The 15547-nt window shown below is 44.8% G+C and overlaps 1 long non-coding RNA gene across 1 annotated transcript in view; it reads right to left on the bottom strand.

The window, feature by feature from the left end:
* Positions 1 to 673: 673 nt before the first annotated feature.
* LOC311427208 overlaps positions 674 to 15547 on the bottom strand; it is a 28981-nt gene continuing 14107 nt past the window's right edge. The window contains exons 3-4 of the long non-coding RNA XR_014687252.1: positions 1487 to 1639; positions 674 to 1379 (exon numbers count right to left, since the gene is read on the bottom strand). This is a non-coding gene — a long non-coding RNA (uncharacterized lncRNA). The remainder of the gene's footprint in view (positions 1380 to 1486; positions 1640 to 15547) is intronic.

Below are 15547 nucleotides of genomic sequence, written 5' to 3'. Positions count from 1 at the left end.
GGCTTGGCAATATCTGATGTGGTGTGGTTTCTTGAAGCTGGATGGTCTGCAGTGGAAAAAAGGCTTAGCCATGACATCCAAATGCTCTGCCTCAACACGGTGGCTCACTTGCACTTTCCCCAGCATGGTAGAATAAAGGAAAATGGTTTTGAAATGGAAGTATCCACTGCAAGAACCTGTAGATGTGCGTGGCTTCATCTAAGCGCTCTGAATTACAGAGCAATATGCAAGCTGTCACTTACTGATTTCCATCCAAGAGAAGCAGGAGTGCCTGCAGACCAAGGCCCAAGAACTGGTCCTCAATCCACGTGAGTGAGGAGAGACAGGTAGTAGAAACAAACCTCTTAGTCGAAGCTGGGGGCCAGGAGCCCTGGGAAAATAACATGGTATGGCCTCAGGAACAAGCCACCTTTGGCAAAGTCCATAAAGGGGAAAAGGTAGAGGTGCCCTGGACCTCTACATCAGCCATTTGCCTCCAGAGAGCTTCAGACAGACCACAACTGCAGCAGGCTGATGTGCCCAAGCTCTTGGTAGCAGTACAGACAGCTGGGGTGCAATGGTCCAAGAATACAAAAGAACAAGGCCTGCAGACAGAGGGCAATATCTTTTATTAAACCTACTAAAACAGTAGGAGAAACACATACCAGTTTTCACCATGCAAGCATTTTCTCAGGTCTGAAATGAAAGTGAGATACCCCAGGGGAAAGCCATGACCCATGGCAAGAAGGGCGCATCTGAGAAAATAACTAGACATGGAGAGTTGGTGGATTGTTCATGTATATTTGAAATATTAAGTAGCAGGGTCACTGTTTGCTGCTGCAGCACTTGGACAGGGGAAGCAGGCACACTGCTACTCTGTCGAAGCCCTTTGGAAACCACCACACTGTGTTGGGCAAGGCTGGGTCTGGAAATGTGTGTGTGCTGGGGACACCAACCAAGGTCTGGCATCAGAGACAGCGTGCAAACCCTAGGGCAGGAGAGGTGATTTGGGACACCACTGAAGCCTTCAGGGACTGACCATCCAAGGAAAGCACGCAGAGGCAGATGCTCTGCACATCACCCCAGTGAACAGCCACGTGCATCCACCAGGCACCAACAGCACTAGAAGGAAACCCGAGACCCCTGAGAGCCATTTTGAGTTCAGGCATAGGCAAGCAGGTCTCTCTTGGGTTCCCAGGCTCTGAGGGATTCTCAGTTTCTGAAGAGGGTGGCTATGGCAGCACCTAGTTTTGCTCATGGCCCTACTGCAAGTTGTGTTCATTAGCAAAGCTTGCCAACCTGATGAGGTCCCAGTACTCCAGGCAGCAGTGCCTGGGAGCCTGTGGGGTGTTCCTGCTGCAAAGTGCACAGTGATGGGGCCTTTTGTGGGCTTTAGGATTCTGGGGGAAAAAGAAAGAGAGAGAGATTTACAAAAGATAGTGTTATTTCTTCCATCTTTATCCCTATACCAGCCTCAAGTACAGTGAGAGAAATACAGGGTTTTTACCTGCTGAGATAAAGATGCAGTGGCACATGAAGAAAGCCATATGGTCCCTTGGAGAGATGACAAAACCGACTGCATTAGTATTGCTTTGGCTGTGTGGAGGCCACTGCAGCTGCCCTGCCATCGTTCTGCATTCCAACATCTCCTTCCTGCAGCCTATACAAAGGGAAAAATGATCAAAGCATAGGCCAGCCCTGCTTCCCCCATCAGAAGGTAAACAAGAGTACAGAGGCAGAGTTCATGCTTGATTTTGAACCCCTGGTGCTGAGAAAGAGAGACCTGTATGTGACAATATATGAAAATGCTTGCTCTGGTGGAAGGGTACAGGTAAGTGTCCTCCAGATCAAGGGAAAAACCTCATTAGAGAGGGGAGAGAGCAATCATTGAGTTGTAGGATTGAACACATGAAACTAAAATTTTTGCTGTTGGCATTGAGCATCTCCAAATCCAGTAATGAATTGTGCTTTCTACCCCTTTTCAGCAGCAAGAAACCTCTTAAAATTAGGTAATCATGATGCAGTCAGAAGAGATACTCGAAATTCCAAGGAAATGCAATACATATTTTTGCTTAGCAGGCATCTCCAGAAGACGAAGGAAAACCTGTTCTGAGTGAAAAATGGACCTTTGAGTTGTATGGCATAATCTTTACACATCCCCTCTCCACAATATGTTTTCTGTTGTAATGAAATTCCGGGTGCTGATGAAAAGGGAAGGCTGCTTGCCAAGATGAGTGAGGTAACATCACTGCAGAGTGGCCTGAAACTCCCAGTGCTCAGCCACACTTGTGATGCTGGATTTCTCAGGTAGGAGCTAAAGCTGATGGCTGTATTTCTTTCATATATGTACCTTGAAAATATGTACCTATTTCTCTGTTCAGACCATGAGAAGCAGGTTTGCCATTTTAAAAAAAAATTACTTATATCTGACTAAAACGGAATTGAAAATAAAAACACCAACTGCTTTTAAAGTGAGTCACAGGGCTTCCCTGGAAGAATGGAAGACACCAAGTGATCTCACTAGGTATCTTACATCTTTCATGTTTCCTAGGATGTCATTAGCCACAATGCTCAGAGGCATATACTCCTGCAGACTAAGAAAACCCTGCTTCAGATTCATCTCCGGAAGAAATGGCCGAAGTGCTAGTGCAGACATGATCATGCTCCTGTTTCATGGAAAATGAAGGGGAGATTGCAGTGCAGGCTTTGGTACCCTCCAACTCTGTTTCTAGCTGTTCTGCCCTCCTCAGCCTGCTGGAGCAGGAGCACTTCATCAGGGAGTATTCCCTGAAGGCCATGCCCCCTTAAATGCTCACTGCATTTAAGAGGTGGTAACAGTCCTGGATCTGCAGATGTGTATTAGTGGTTTTGCTGACATCAGAGTCTAAGAGATACCTGTAATTTTTCCTCTCCTCTCTCCCATTCATGACAAGTTCCTCACAGACTCAACCCATGGTTTGCAAAAGCTGCGGGCACAGCCAGGGAGTTTGCTGTAGCAGTACCCAAGGCATTGCCAGGGAGCCAGGACACAGACCTTACCTGTCACAGCAAAGCAGGATGACAGCAATATCAAGACCTCATCTGGCTCAGAGAAAAATCTGTCTCTCTTCATATTATTTCTGCAGTGGAACCTCAACAGCACTATAAATAATTGCAGCCACCCTTGCTGTTGGCAATCCCACTGTTTCATTTTTTGTTTGGATTTTTTTGGTTTTTTGTTCCAGAGGCCACAGAAATGTTGTTGAGGGTGGCTAGGGCTAGTCACAAATAAAACTTCAACAAAATACCCAGTTTCATAGATAATCAAAAATCAACTGTTTACAATTCTGGTCAAATAGTGTTAGCCAAACAAAGGCAAGAATGAATTTTTAAACTGAACTGCTTCAATGTTTACAAAGTGTAAAAAAAAAAGAAAAAAAAAAAAAAAAAAAAAAAAAAAAAACAGAATATTTAATTTGAGACAAAAACTAATGCACACAGAGTAGCTTCAAGGTAAATTTTTCCTTCCTATTACATATCACTGAGGAAAATAAAAAAAATAAAAAATTAAAAAATTAAAAAAGGCATTCAAACCTGCTGTTTTGTTTTGTTTTGTTGTGAATTGGCAATTGAAACATAGTTCAGTTCAAGCTTTCATTACTCAGGCCTCAATATTCTCCCATGATTCCTAGTAACCACATCAGTGCTTCTGCAGCAGCAAAAATCAGTTCTGCCCAGGGCATAGGTTCCTCATCATCTGAGTTTCAACAAATAAGAAGACACAAGTCAGGAACATTGTTCTACTAATCAGCTTTATCAAACAGTGGGAAGAAGTGAAGAGAAATCAAGTGAGGAAGCATTGGCAAAGTCTTATATTTATATTATGAGCTGATTACTTTATGTTCTCCATTGTAAGCAAATACCATCCATGACCCCATTTGTATTCATTATTATCTAATAACTGCATCTTCACTGGTGTCTTAGAAGAGAAAAGTTTCAAAGAGAACTGCAAGCCACATGGGTCCATTCCAAAAGGACACTGCATGCTTTTATCTCCTCTATCTTCTGGGTTTGCCCAACAGACTTAGCTCTTTAGGACATACAGAGAAGGGTGAATATGAAACCAAGAGTAAATAAAAAATAAATGTATTTTAGGAAGCTGAAGTTACCCTGCTTATCATTAGCCATTGACCCCTTTCTCTGACCACATCATCTCTATTTGTAAAGGAGAGACAACAGGACAGTAACAAATGTAAAGGAGTATTTCTCTTTGTCTACAATGTTAATTAGTGATATGGAGCTCCTTGAAGGGGAAAAAAATAAAAATAAAAATAAAAATAAAACAATAAAACAAACAATAAACTTTTAATGTGTTCTAGCACTTACAGAAAGCAACCCTGCCTCTTGCTTGCAGTGGTAAATCAGCCAGAGGGTTTTCACCCACACTGCAGGGAATGCCATGGTCCCGTGGTTGAACACCCAGGGGACACCAGGCTGCAATGAGAACTGTCAGCTCCATCTTGCAGCCAGTTTTCCATTCTTCTTACATTCTTACCTATGAAGCCTGCAGTCTTCAGCCTCTTTTTCCTTTCCCTGGGGAAGAACCTGACCTTGCAGTGCACAACCCCACTCAAGGAGCCTGGAGACACCTCACAAGCTGCACATTGGCTTCCAAAGCTGCCAGCCTTCTCAGGAACAAGTTAACCTGAGACCACAGACATCCAGAGACCTCTGGAGAAGTCTGATTTACCTGGAGTAGAGCAAAATCTAAGATATTTACAGCATTAAACGTTCAGCCAGTGAAACAATTTGGACAACTGGCAGCACAGGCCTATAAAGAAATAATTGGTTTGACAGCAGCTCTTGTTTCATCAGCAGGATCACCATCTTAGTTGAATACAGCAGACATAGAATCATAGAACCATAGAATATGAGTTGGAAGGGACCCACAAGGATCTTTGACTCCAACTCCTGGCTCCACAAGAGACCACTCCAAAATCCAACCATCTGTCTGAGCACATTGTCCAAATGCTCCTTGAACTCCATCAGGCTCGGTGCTGTGCTGCCCTGGGGAGCCTGTCCCAGTGCCCGACCACCCTCTGGGTGCAGACCCTTCCCCTAACCCCCAGCCCGACCCTCCCCTGTCCCAGCTCCATGCCGTTCCCTCGGGTCCTGTCGCTGTCCCCAGAGAGCAGAGCTCAGCGCCTGCCCCTCCGCTCCCCTCCCCTCGTGAGGGAGCTGCAGGCCGCCATGAGGCCTCCCCTCAGCCTGCTCTGCTCGGGGCTGAGCAAAGGGGCCTCAGCTGCAGTGTACCGTGAAGGTACATCCTGAATGTAGCCTCAGTGCTTGGAGGCAAATAAGGCACCTGCTTTGTCTTTTTAATGTTTCCGTAATCATTTGCCAGCAAACAGAAGCTGCAATCCCCATTAAAGAAGGAAAGTGGTAAAGGAGGATTAGATGATTGTCTTCTAGGATTCAAGTGCACTCACTTAGATGGCTGACATGGTGAAATGGTGAAAGCATCATCTACATACAATCTTTGATAGTTATCTGTGGGCTGGAGCCAATTCTGTGTAACCCGTTAATCAACTGAACAGTGCTTTCTTTTGACATCCTTGCAGTAAATTTGTCTTAGGGAGGAGCTTGTGGTTGCAAATGAACAGTTCAGTTAGTAAAGTTGAGGAAGAAGTGGAAATGACACGATACAACAATCAGCTAATCCTGTACAATTATGTGACTGTTTTGTGTTTTTTTTTTTTCAGATTTGGCAGCCTGCAGTAATCCTATCACTTCTGTGAAGAAGTACTCTTTGAGCAGAGCAACATCCACTGCAAGGACTGCATGGATCTTCTGCATTTAGTCTGCACACAGCAGAGAAAAGTCACTGTGCAGACTCTACTACTTTGGAGATGGACAGGTGAGACTGGAGGTTCATGCAGTGCCCAGTGCGACATTTTGGAGAGCTGTGTGACAATGCTATGCTGACCCCTCTAGATGAGCAATTGCAGGCAGTGGGGATGTCCCAGGGCAATGCTAGAGGTATAGACATGAGAGAGAGCATCCATCCTTTGGATGGAGTTAGTAGGTGGTGGCTTTGGGAAGCTTTTTGGCATCAGGTTCCATTCCCTAAATATGTGATACAAAACCTGGCTTGCTAGGACAACTTCAGTTCTTTCCTCTTTCAGTTCTTTTAGTTTTTTCCATATCTTCAATATGGGGAAGAAACATGAAATGAGGAAGCTTCCGAGCAGAGCTGTGCAATACCTGTCTGTCCCCTAGCAGGCTGGAGCATACTCCTCAAGTTACCACTTCTTGAAAAACGCAGTTTCTGCAACAGCGTTTAGTTTCCAGTCATCCAAACATTTTGGAATCAACAAAATCAAAACATTCCACTATTATTCTGATGTTTATTTTACTGCAATATTCAGTTTTCAGTTTGGTGGGTGAAGGGGAACCTTCTTGGAATGTTTAAAAAACCTACATGATTTTCATGGAACTCTTCAATTTTAAGAGAAATGGTTGAAATTTATCTCTCCGTTCTGTGTCCCTCCAAGAAGTATCTTTGAAACTCTGCTTCATGAAACTACAGAGGAATTGCACTAAGGATGAAAGTGTCAGATTTCAGATCAGCATATTTATTGAATGCACTTAGCTTAGCTCCAGATAACTGTTCAGAATTTCATTCTAGTGCATATATAAGAGAAGCAGCTTTAAAAAAATATTATCTGAGAAAGTAATTTCTCTTTCAGCTACAGTATGAAGTTATCTTTGGTGGTTAAGAGCTAGCAAATCCAGTCTACCTTTCAACATGCCTAAACCACTAGATCCCACCTGGAATTTTCAGAACTCATTATCTCTCCCTTTCTCCTCCATACCCACCCCTCTTCTCTTTCCTTTTACAGGCTATGTCTTGCTCATCTGTCTCTTTACTAAGAAAAACCACCAAAGCCACATTCCTATTAATACTATTCTTAGCTTTTTGTTTCCCCTCTAGGAGCACAGTTCATGTTACCACAAAACAGACTTACAAAAATTTAATTGCCAAACCAAGCCGTAGCTTGAATCAAGTTGCATTTGACAGTTACCTTCGTTTAGCCAAGCTACAAAGCCTGACACCATGTAGGCCAACAGACACACAAAACAGGAGCTGACAGGGAGCAATAATGTTCAGAGCTCATGATAAAGCCATGTTAGAAGTAGTGTGATCCAAACATTCAGCTCAGACTTATATCATACTTTACTTCAGAAGAAACTTCATATATTTTTCTTCCACTTCATCCAATCATTTATGAGAATGAAGTGAAAGGCATTGTGCTGTGGAAAGCAAATATATACTACCTGACACTAAGTATACCAACCAAGGTAAAGTTGAAGCCAGACTATCTCCTCTTTCTGTTTACTCACTGCCAAAGTGCTTTGAAACATTTGTGTTATAGAATCATAGAGTATATAGGTCAAAGGGATTCAAAAGCTGCGTACCTCTTCACACTGCCCCAAAGCAGAATCAGCTTCTCCAGTGTCATTATTGAACATGTTTCTACCAATTGTTCACGAGGACTGGCATCCAATTCCTGTGCTTCACCATCATTACTTTCAGAGTGTGCTTCCCAGTTTCAAACCAGACTTCTTCACTCCCATTTGTAAATAGCCTTTTACCTTACTCTGCAGCAGTGCTGCTCTACCACATTTGTCTCTTCCCTCCTTGCTGCCCCATTCTTTGGACTGAACAGTTCTCAGTGTCTTTCACTCTCAGCGGTTATTTGCTGCGTCCTTGAGGACTCCTATTGCTCTTCTGTGGATTTTATCTAGGTGGTGCCCAGCTTTCTTGCCATGGACATAACTCTTGAGCTGGTCTGTCCAGTCACAGGCTCAGCACCCCTTGTACTGCTGAAGCTAATGGCACACAGTTTTGGCTTATGCAATGTACAAGGTGTTTAAGGCCTAGCTCTCTTGCAACTGTTTTTTCCTAATTTAGCATTACGACTGCTTCTTTGTGCAGTTTATTCCCTCAAGCATTAAACACAATTAAAAGCATTAAAAAGATCGATGTACATTTCTAGGGTAATCTTCTGATATTTCCCCACAGGCTGTCTTATCTCTGGCTTTTCCTCATCCTATTCTTTTTTTCTGTGTAGCATCTGACAATAACTATGTATTCAAGAGTGTCTTGAAGATCAATGTCTCCACAGAGAATAATGGGAATATTTGCAAACTTCCTGTTGGAGTGAAAACAATACAAAAGCTGAAGCTAAGAATATCCAACATTTCTATGATTTTTTATTTACTTATATTTTTTGTTATAATAGCAGATTCTTTCATGTCCCCTGGTCAGTGACTCATCACAGTGAAGGCCAAGCTGGCTCCTGGATGCTGCACTGGCCACCAAGAGGTCCAGATAAGATGTTTGGTGTATGCTCACGCTGTGGCCATGGGTTAACTTCCCCACTCCAAGGGTGAATTAACCCATTCTTACTGTTGGCAGTTCAGCATTTACTCATTTCCCACAGTCAAGACTGGGCCAGCAGATGAGGGAGTCTCTCTGTCCTTCCCATTCACCACCACACCACTGGTCTTTGCCCCAAAGGCTTTACAGTCTACTTTGAAGCAAGGCATGAAAGAGCATAAACAAATGGGAAAGGACAAATGGAGATCAAAGGCAACCAGGGCAATGAAGATAAGATCAAGTAATGATGCATGTCTGCCCTTGCCCAATTTAATGGTTACAAATCATCTCAAGAATCAGCTGACCTTCCATCAAGCTCAGGGTTAATTATGTTGTGTGTGGTGTAGTTTGGTTTTCTGATATTTAATCAGATTTTTCTCTTTCTGTCCGAGCATAAGTAATTTTGAGTGGAAGCTGCCTGTAAAAGGACAAATCTTTTGACCTAATTCAGAACAGAAAGCCTGAAAATAGCACAGGGCAATTCAAGAGAAGAGGGGAGAAATGGGTCATCTATGGTGCCCCCACTGCCAGCCCAAGGAAAGAGGGGAGCAAAGTCACAGAGCAGAGCAGATTAGGAGCTGGTTGCCTAAGATGCTTGGAGATCCAGTGATATGAATTCAAACTCACTTTGCTGGGCAAGCAACATACTCTTCTGCCAAGGTTTTGCAGTTGTAAAAGAGAGAGAGGGGGGCAGAACCTTTTTTTTTTTTTTTTTTTTTTTTTTTAACTAGAGGTATATACCAATTAGCTGGACAGAAGAAAGGGAGTTGTTGCATACAGCAGTTGACAACACAGCACAAGACCGAGGGCAGGAGCCTGGGGATGAGGGCTAGCACCGTGAGTCTGTGAACCCAGCACTGCAGGGAGTCCGTAGAGCTGCGAGAAACAGCTTCAGATAAATAACAAGCTGGAGACAAGGAAATCTAAGAATTTAGAAAAGCAATAAGGTGAGCCTGTTTGCTGTGACTCTCCATTTAATAAAATTAAGATTTAACCTTTTCTGTAGTTTCATGTGGATAAGTCAAAGCCATGTAATACATGAGATTCAGCTCAGCAGATCTCTGCTATCATTTCTTGCTGTGAAATCATATTATTCCAAGCACTTGACTTCATTACTATGGCAGACAGATCACTGCTGTTACAGTACCTTTTTATGTATGATGTGCACACCATTGCTTCTCTGCTCTGTTTGCTATTATTTTTCATTGTCTCCATCAGGCACAAAGTAACAAGAAACCCTACCGGTGTAATTTACTCTGCTCAGTATGCTGTTTTGCTAAAATATTTTTCTTTCATATGGCATCCCAAAAATAAATAAATACAAGAATATTACTACAGTTGAAAATCAAGCTAGTTAGGTAATGTCAAATTGGCAGACATTCAGCATCCTTCAATTACCCCCCTTGTACATATGCATTCTGGCATAGCCTTTAATTAACACCATCATACCACTTTTTTTCCAGTGAAAACATGTCATTAAGTACCCAGGGTGAGTGAGGACCCAGTACAGAGCATTCTGTTTTCTCCTTAATGTTTAACAGGCTTATTTTCTATAATCCTCAGAACCCTGCTCTGAAGACAGACTAATTAATTTCTGCCTGTTTTTCTCCCATGCCACCACAGTACGCGAGAGCCTCAGAAACAGCATGTTAATTTTCACAGCCACCCGGGAAGACAGGCAAGGGGCAAGGAGCTGTGGGAGGTGAGAGGCTCCACCTTACAAAGAGTGAGCCAAAATCGTGAGCCTCGGTGGGGACCAGACTCAAAGACCACTGTTCCCAAACCACGCCAGGTTGGAGGAGCTGCCTCTGGGAAAATCCAGCACAGATTGCCTGTCTCCAAGTGAGAGCATGGTGTGAGGCACAGACTTTGGTCAGTGGTAGATGCCCTGGGGTGGGCTGGTGCAAGCCCCAGGGCACTTGGCTCTGCTGGGCCACCCCAAGGGATGCAATGATTGCAGGCAGCCCCAGGAGATGGTGTGATCCCACAATCAGTGTTATGAGGTACTCAAGAAGATGCCAGGCTTTAGCCACTGAACTCTCATGAGCTCCTACTCACCATGAGTAGATCACGTTTTAAAAAGCACACAGTCTGGCAAAACTTGGAGAAACATCCTCAAAGCAAAAGGAGGCTCATCCCAATAAAAAGGCTCAGTGCAGCTGACTTTCTCATGGCTGGCTTTTACCAGGGTAAGCCAACATCTGTGCTGTACAGAGGTTATGCTCAACACTGGGCAAGCCATTTCGACTGGAGTTTTCCAGTAGAATCAGCTTGACCTAGAGATCTAGTGTGGAAATGCTGAGCTCAAAAGCTGATGTTTTATCAAAAAGCTACAAAGTGACTGGAAAAGGAATTTCACAGCCTGGAGTACCAAATTAGCATCACAATAAGCTCTAATCCTCATAAGGAGAACAACAACAAAAAAAAAAAAGTATTGTGTCTGGCCATATCCTAAAGTGAGATTGATTTTGACAGTCTGACAGCATAGTTTTAATTGCTGTATATAGCACATCACTTTTGTGTAGCCACACAATCAATTAGCAGTGCTGCCAACAGCTAAAAACAAGCATACAGCTCAAGGCCACCTCCAGCACTGGGGCTCTCCGATGACGAAATCAATCCGTATGAATTTGAAGGTCTCCATTTTCATCCTGACAGGTGAGTGAAGCAATGCAGATCCACCTTGTCCAGCCAGTGGTGATGTAAATCCATGAGGATGAAGGGCCCCAGGCAGGATGTTCTTCCATCTATCGTGCTGTGAAGCACCACAGTCTGCTGCAAGCAGACCCTCTTGGCACAGTGCAATCATTAAACAGAAGTAGCAGTCAGAGACCTCAGCGCATGTAGCATTTTCTGAAGCACTGAGATGAGTTTTCACCCAGCTACTGCAAACCACTACACCTGAACACAACGTGGCCAAAAATAACTTCTTCCAAAAGAATTTACAAAAAAAAAAAAAAAAAAAAAAAAAAAAAAGGTATCTGAGAAGCTGGCAGGTCAGGCACACTTAAGTGAGCACCTGAGGTAGCAATATGTGTCAGAGCCAGGCCATAGGCCATACACTCACTGTGTGTGAAGCTCTTGCTGCTCAACCTGAGAGACCTTACATGGAACCACATTAAAAATCTTGCATTCAATTCAGTTCTATGACAGTCAGAGGTATCATAGTGTTGAACGCCATGGACAATTTTTACTTCAAGAGCCAAAGACTGACGAGCCTCTGCAGCAAGCCTTCATATGCCTGCCTCTCTGAAACCTTCATAATCACCTTCATTGCCACGTTGGTGGCAAAATCACCCCTCCTGAGGCCCTTCAGCAGGCAGAGGAGAGTGCCTTGAGGACATGCTACGCTTCCTTACTCTCCAGGAGAGATGGGTCAGGGGAGGCTTCAAATGGCATCTCCTTTCTTCCTGCAGCACTTGTGGACACGACGTTGGGCAGTCCCCAAAGTTAGGAGCATGTTTGTATGACTTCCCAGTTAGAGCTGGGCTAAAAAATATACCTAGTTGTTTTTCTGAACCAGAGCCCAACCCACTCCCAATCTACCCTTTCAGTTTGAGACTCTGCAGCAACATCTAGACAGAAGTTTACATTACTTTTGGTATCAATATGAGATTCAGCACGCCCTTCATTACAACACCCTGCCTGGCATCGCCACAGTACTCTCAAGGAGAATGCAAGATTTTAAGCTCTGCAGGAGCAAACCAGCCCACAGCAAACAGCCCTGGGAGTAGAGAAGGCACTCACACAGTACAGTGTGGAGCACGGGTAAAACAAACTGTTCCACATCACAGCAAACACCAGCACATTTTAATCCTGCTTTTAAACTGGCCAAATGAGAGACATTCTTCTGAAGGAATTAATGTAATTAATTAGATTCAAACACCAGAGCAATCTGTCTGCAATGCTTACCCCAGTTTACCAGCCAACAGGTGACTGCTTGCACTCTGAGCAAGCACAGACTCTTACTGAGTCAAAATATGCAATTTTGCTGAATATTCTCATGGTGAGAAATCACTTTAAATCCAAAGCAGAGCCTTTGTTTAGAAAGATGTGTCTGCCAAGCCCTCTGAACGCATGTGTTTAAGCTGGTTTGGACAAAACATGCTATCTACATTGATCAAGCAACGCCAATAGGCCCAGTAAAGCCTTTTACCTCTGTTCCATGAGGTGTGGATAGAGAAAACGTGGCTACATCTTGGAAAGAAGGAGAGTAGCGAGCTGTGGCTACCAATATTCGAATGACAAAAGCTTGCGAGTGAGTTCCAGATGTCAGCCATGTGTTATGGCTTAATAGCTCAGCTCTGAGTCACAGGCACAGAAACCTGTTACGAAACACACATCCCTGCCTGAGTGTGCGCACACACTCGTGTGAACTATTTGAAAAGGAAAAGTCAGATTTTTTTTGTAGCATGAGTAGTACTTGAGGAAAGTGGTTAATCTGAGCCAAGGCGGGAGAAAACGAGCACAGATTGTCCTACGCCACAGACCAAAGGCATGATAATTTGTAATTTTAGCATTTACAAAGAATGGGTTAAAAATGAAGAGAAATTAAACACCCACTTCATAAGAAAGTGTAATCCTTCCAAATCATAAAGTCCAATCACACCCTGTGTCTTGAATAATCACTAGCCTAAATCACCCACACCCCTGCCATGTGAAACTCAAGGAAACCCAAGTAATTCCTATTCCAGGCCTTTCAAACAGCAATATTTATGTTGTGGTTTATTAGCTTCTCTTCATGCTCCTTTCTTCTCACAGAGAAGAAACAAATATCCATGGCACCAACATTTAGCAACAGCTGCCACATGCCTCACCACGGCTCTGGTGAACAGAGGATTTTCTGGGGCAATCACAAGGCAGATTGGTGTTGGGGCAGGCGTGGGGCATGCTGGTGCACCTGCACAGCCTGCCATCCACACAGGCCTGACCCCCATGGACATGTGTGCCAGTTGCACACGCAGGCAGTGTGCGGTGGCCTCTAAAACTGTGTTCAGAGCAAGTGGCTTAGAGGTTTTAGAGGGCTCCATGAAAGGACAAGTGGGATGGGGCAACGAACCAGCCCAAGGAGAATTAATGCGCTGTGGTAGGCCCCACAGGGAGGAGGGATGAGCAAATTTGAGCTCATTGCTCCTTAGCTGCAGAGCTGGCTGATTCCCACCCATGCCTTCACGTGTTCCTCAGCTGATGGAGGATGGCCTTTAGGTCAAAGAAACTGAAGTCAGATGGATGCTGCCCCTGTCCCGGACTTAAAAAGCAAGAGCCCATCAGAGCTTGCTAAGTATCTGTGTGCCCACAGCAGACAGAGCTTACACCCTGCCCTAGGGGCACCTGGAAAACGGGGGTGCCCCTCGACTTGGGAGCTCTTTGGAGGTTTTTAATATTTCATCCGAAGTTTTCTCCCATGGAAAGCACAGGCTTAGGGAGGGGGGATGTTAATGTGCACTGGGAAAAAATAAAATTAAAAAAAAAAAGCTTATGCTCCAGCCTTTACAAATTACAATTTCACACGGGAATTTGGACAGGTGCAGCGTTACCAGACCCGGCACAGCAGCCCCCTGCCCGACCTAGCTGACCCTTATTTATCCGGCTGGTGTTGCAGCACTGCAGCATCCTCGCCTCCGTGCCACTGAGCAGCCGGCTGTGCCCCGGCCCCGGGCGGGAGGGAAAGCTCCACCACCGCCCTGAGCATCGGCCGTGGCCACAGCCTTGCACTCAGGGCAGGCAGGCATTGCCAGCGACACCTTGTCACAAAGATACGACTTATCTGCTCCCTGCAAAGGGACGTGCAGCCTGTAGACAAGTGTCAGCCTCTCGTCACGATGCCAGCACTGCCCTGAACAGCTCGCGGTGCAAAGGGCAAGCAGAGTGTTTTCAGGATATCCTCTTTGAATGCATTGTAAATATTGTGTAGAAACCGGGCCCTAATCTGCACAGTTCCTGTAGAGACTCCCGAGACGAAGGCCTCTGCCTGAGCTGCTGCTGCCAGACTTCACGAGGGCTGGAGAGGGGAAGCACGCCTGCAGGGCAGGGCATGGGGAGCTTGGCTCTGCAGGCATGGCCCACGAGGTGGGCAGATGTACTTCGCAGGACCACAGGACCAAAAGTCTTGCAGGTTAAGGAGGGTGGAAGTGCCACACGGGAGAGTCACCATAGCACGGCAAAGGCCTTTCAGGGTGTGACCCTGTCCCTGTGTGAGGTGAAGATGTCCTGCACCTGCTGGGAACAGTTTTGGTGGGGGCCCATTTCCAAGGAGCTTACAGATGGTGCAGCCTGGCAAAATGCACATCCAGCTCTGGTGGTTTTGTCGTTGTTGCTGTTGGTGTTGTTTTTGGCGATGATAATTTTTTTTTTTTTTTTTTTTTATAAAAGCCTACCTGCTTCAGAAATATTGCCATGGAAATGGAACACGGCGCTGTGCAGTTCCCCCCCGCCACCAGCTCTCCTCAGGGGCTGCCGCCACTGCCTTCACCCACCCATGTTAGAATAGCTCCATCTCGTGGAAATCAGCAGCAGAAGGGGGAGCAAGAAGCCACCGGCCAGGAGGAAAGCTGTAAAAAATGTTGGCAACACACTTCTCAGATGCGTGTGCCAATTGTGGATTTGGTTCCCATCCGCAGGAGGTTTCATTAGTCCCTTCTTTCCCAGCGTTTCACTCCAAGATGCACGTTTGAATAAAATGAGAAAATTTCCTCTCAAAGCCAAAAGAGTATATTTTATCTGATTTTTGACATGTAACTATGATATTTACGCAGTTACTGTATGAAGCTGCTGAGAGCTCACAGAAAAGTTTGGGGCTGGGTGCTGGCTCCAGGCTTTGCCCCACAGAGGTCTACTTCAGACCATCTCTAAAGAGGACTCTTTTCCCCTCTGAAAGCCCCTGCCTTTTCCAGTTAATTTACAGCTGCACTCTGTACCTTACTCAGCCCACTTTTTACCTCATGTCCATCCTCTAGTTCCCCCTTCTAGTTTTGCAGTTTATTTCAGGAAGGTCTGCACCCCTTCGTGAGTGCTTATAAGCCAGGGAGAATAAATGTCTGGCAGAGTTCAAACACATTCCTGTCTTCCAAAGTTTCCAGTTCAGATAAGCAACACTCTTAATCATGAATATGAAGCAAGCACACAGTATTAAATCTGTGGGTTATA

This window comes from Aythya ferina (assembly GCF_964211825.1).
Source record: "Aythya ferina genome assembly, chromosome: Z".
Classification (NCBI taxonomy): domain Eukaryota; kingdom Metazoa; phylum Chordata; class Aves; order Anseriformes; family Anatidae; genus Aythya; species Aythya ferina.
Note: the sequence above shows the minus strand (reverse complement) of the source record. Positions and strands in the feature narration are given on the sequence as shown.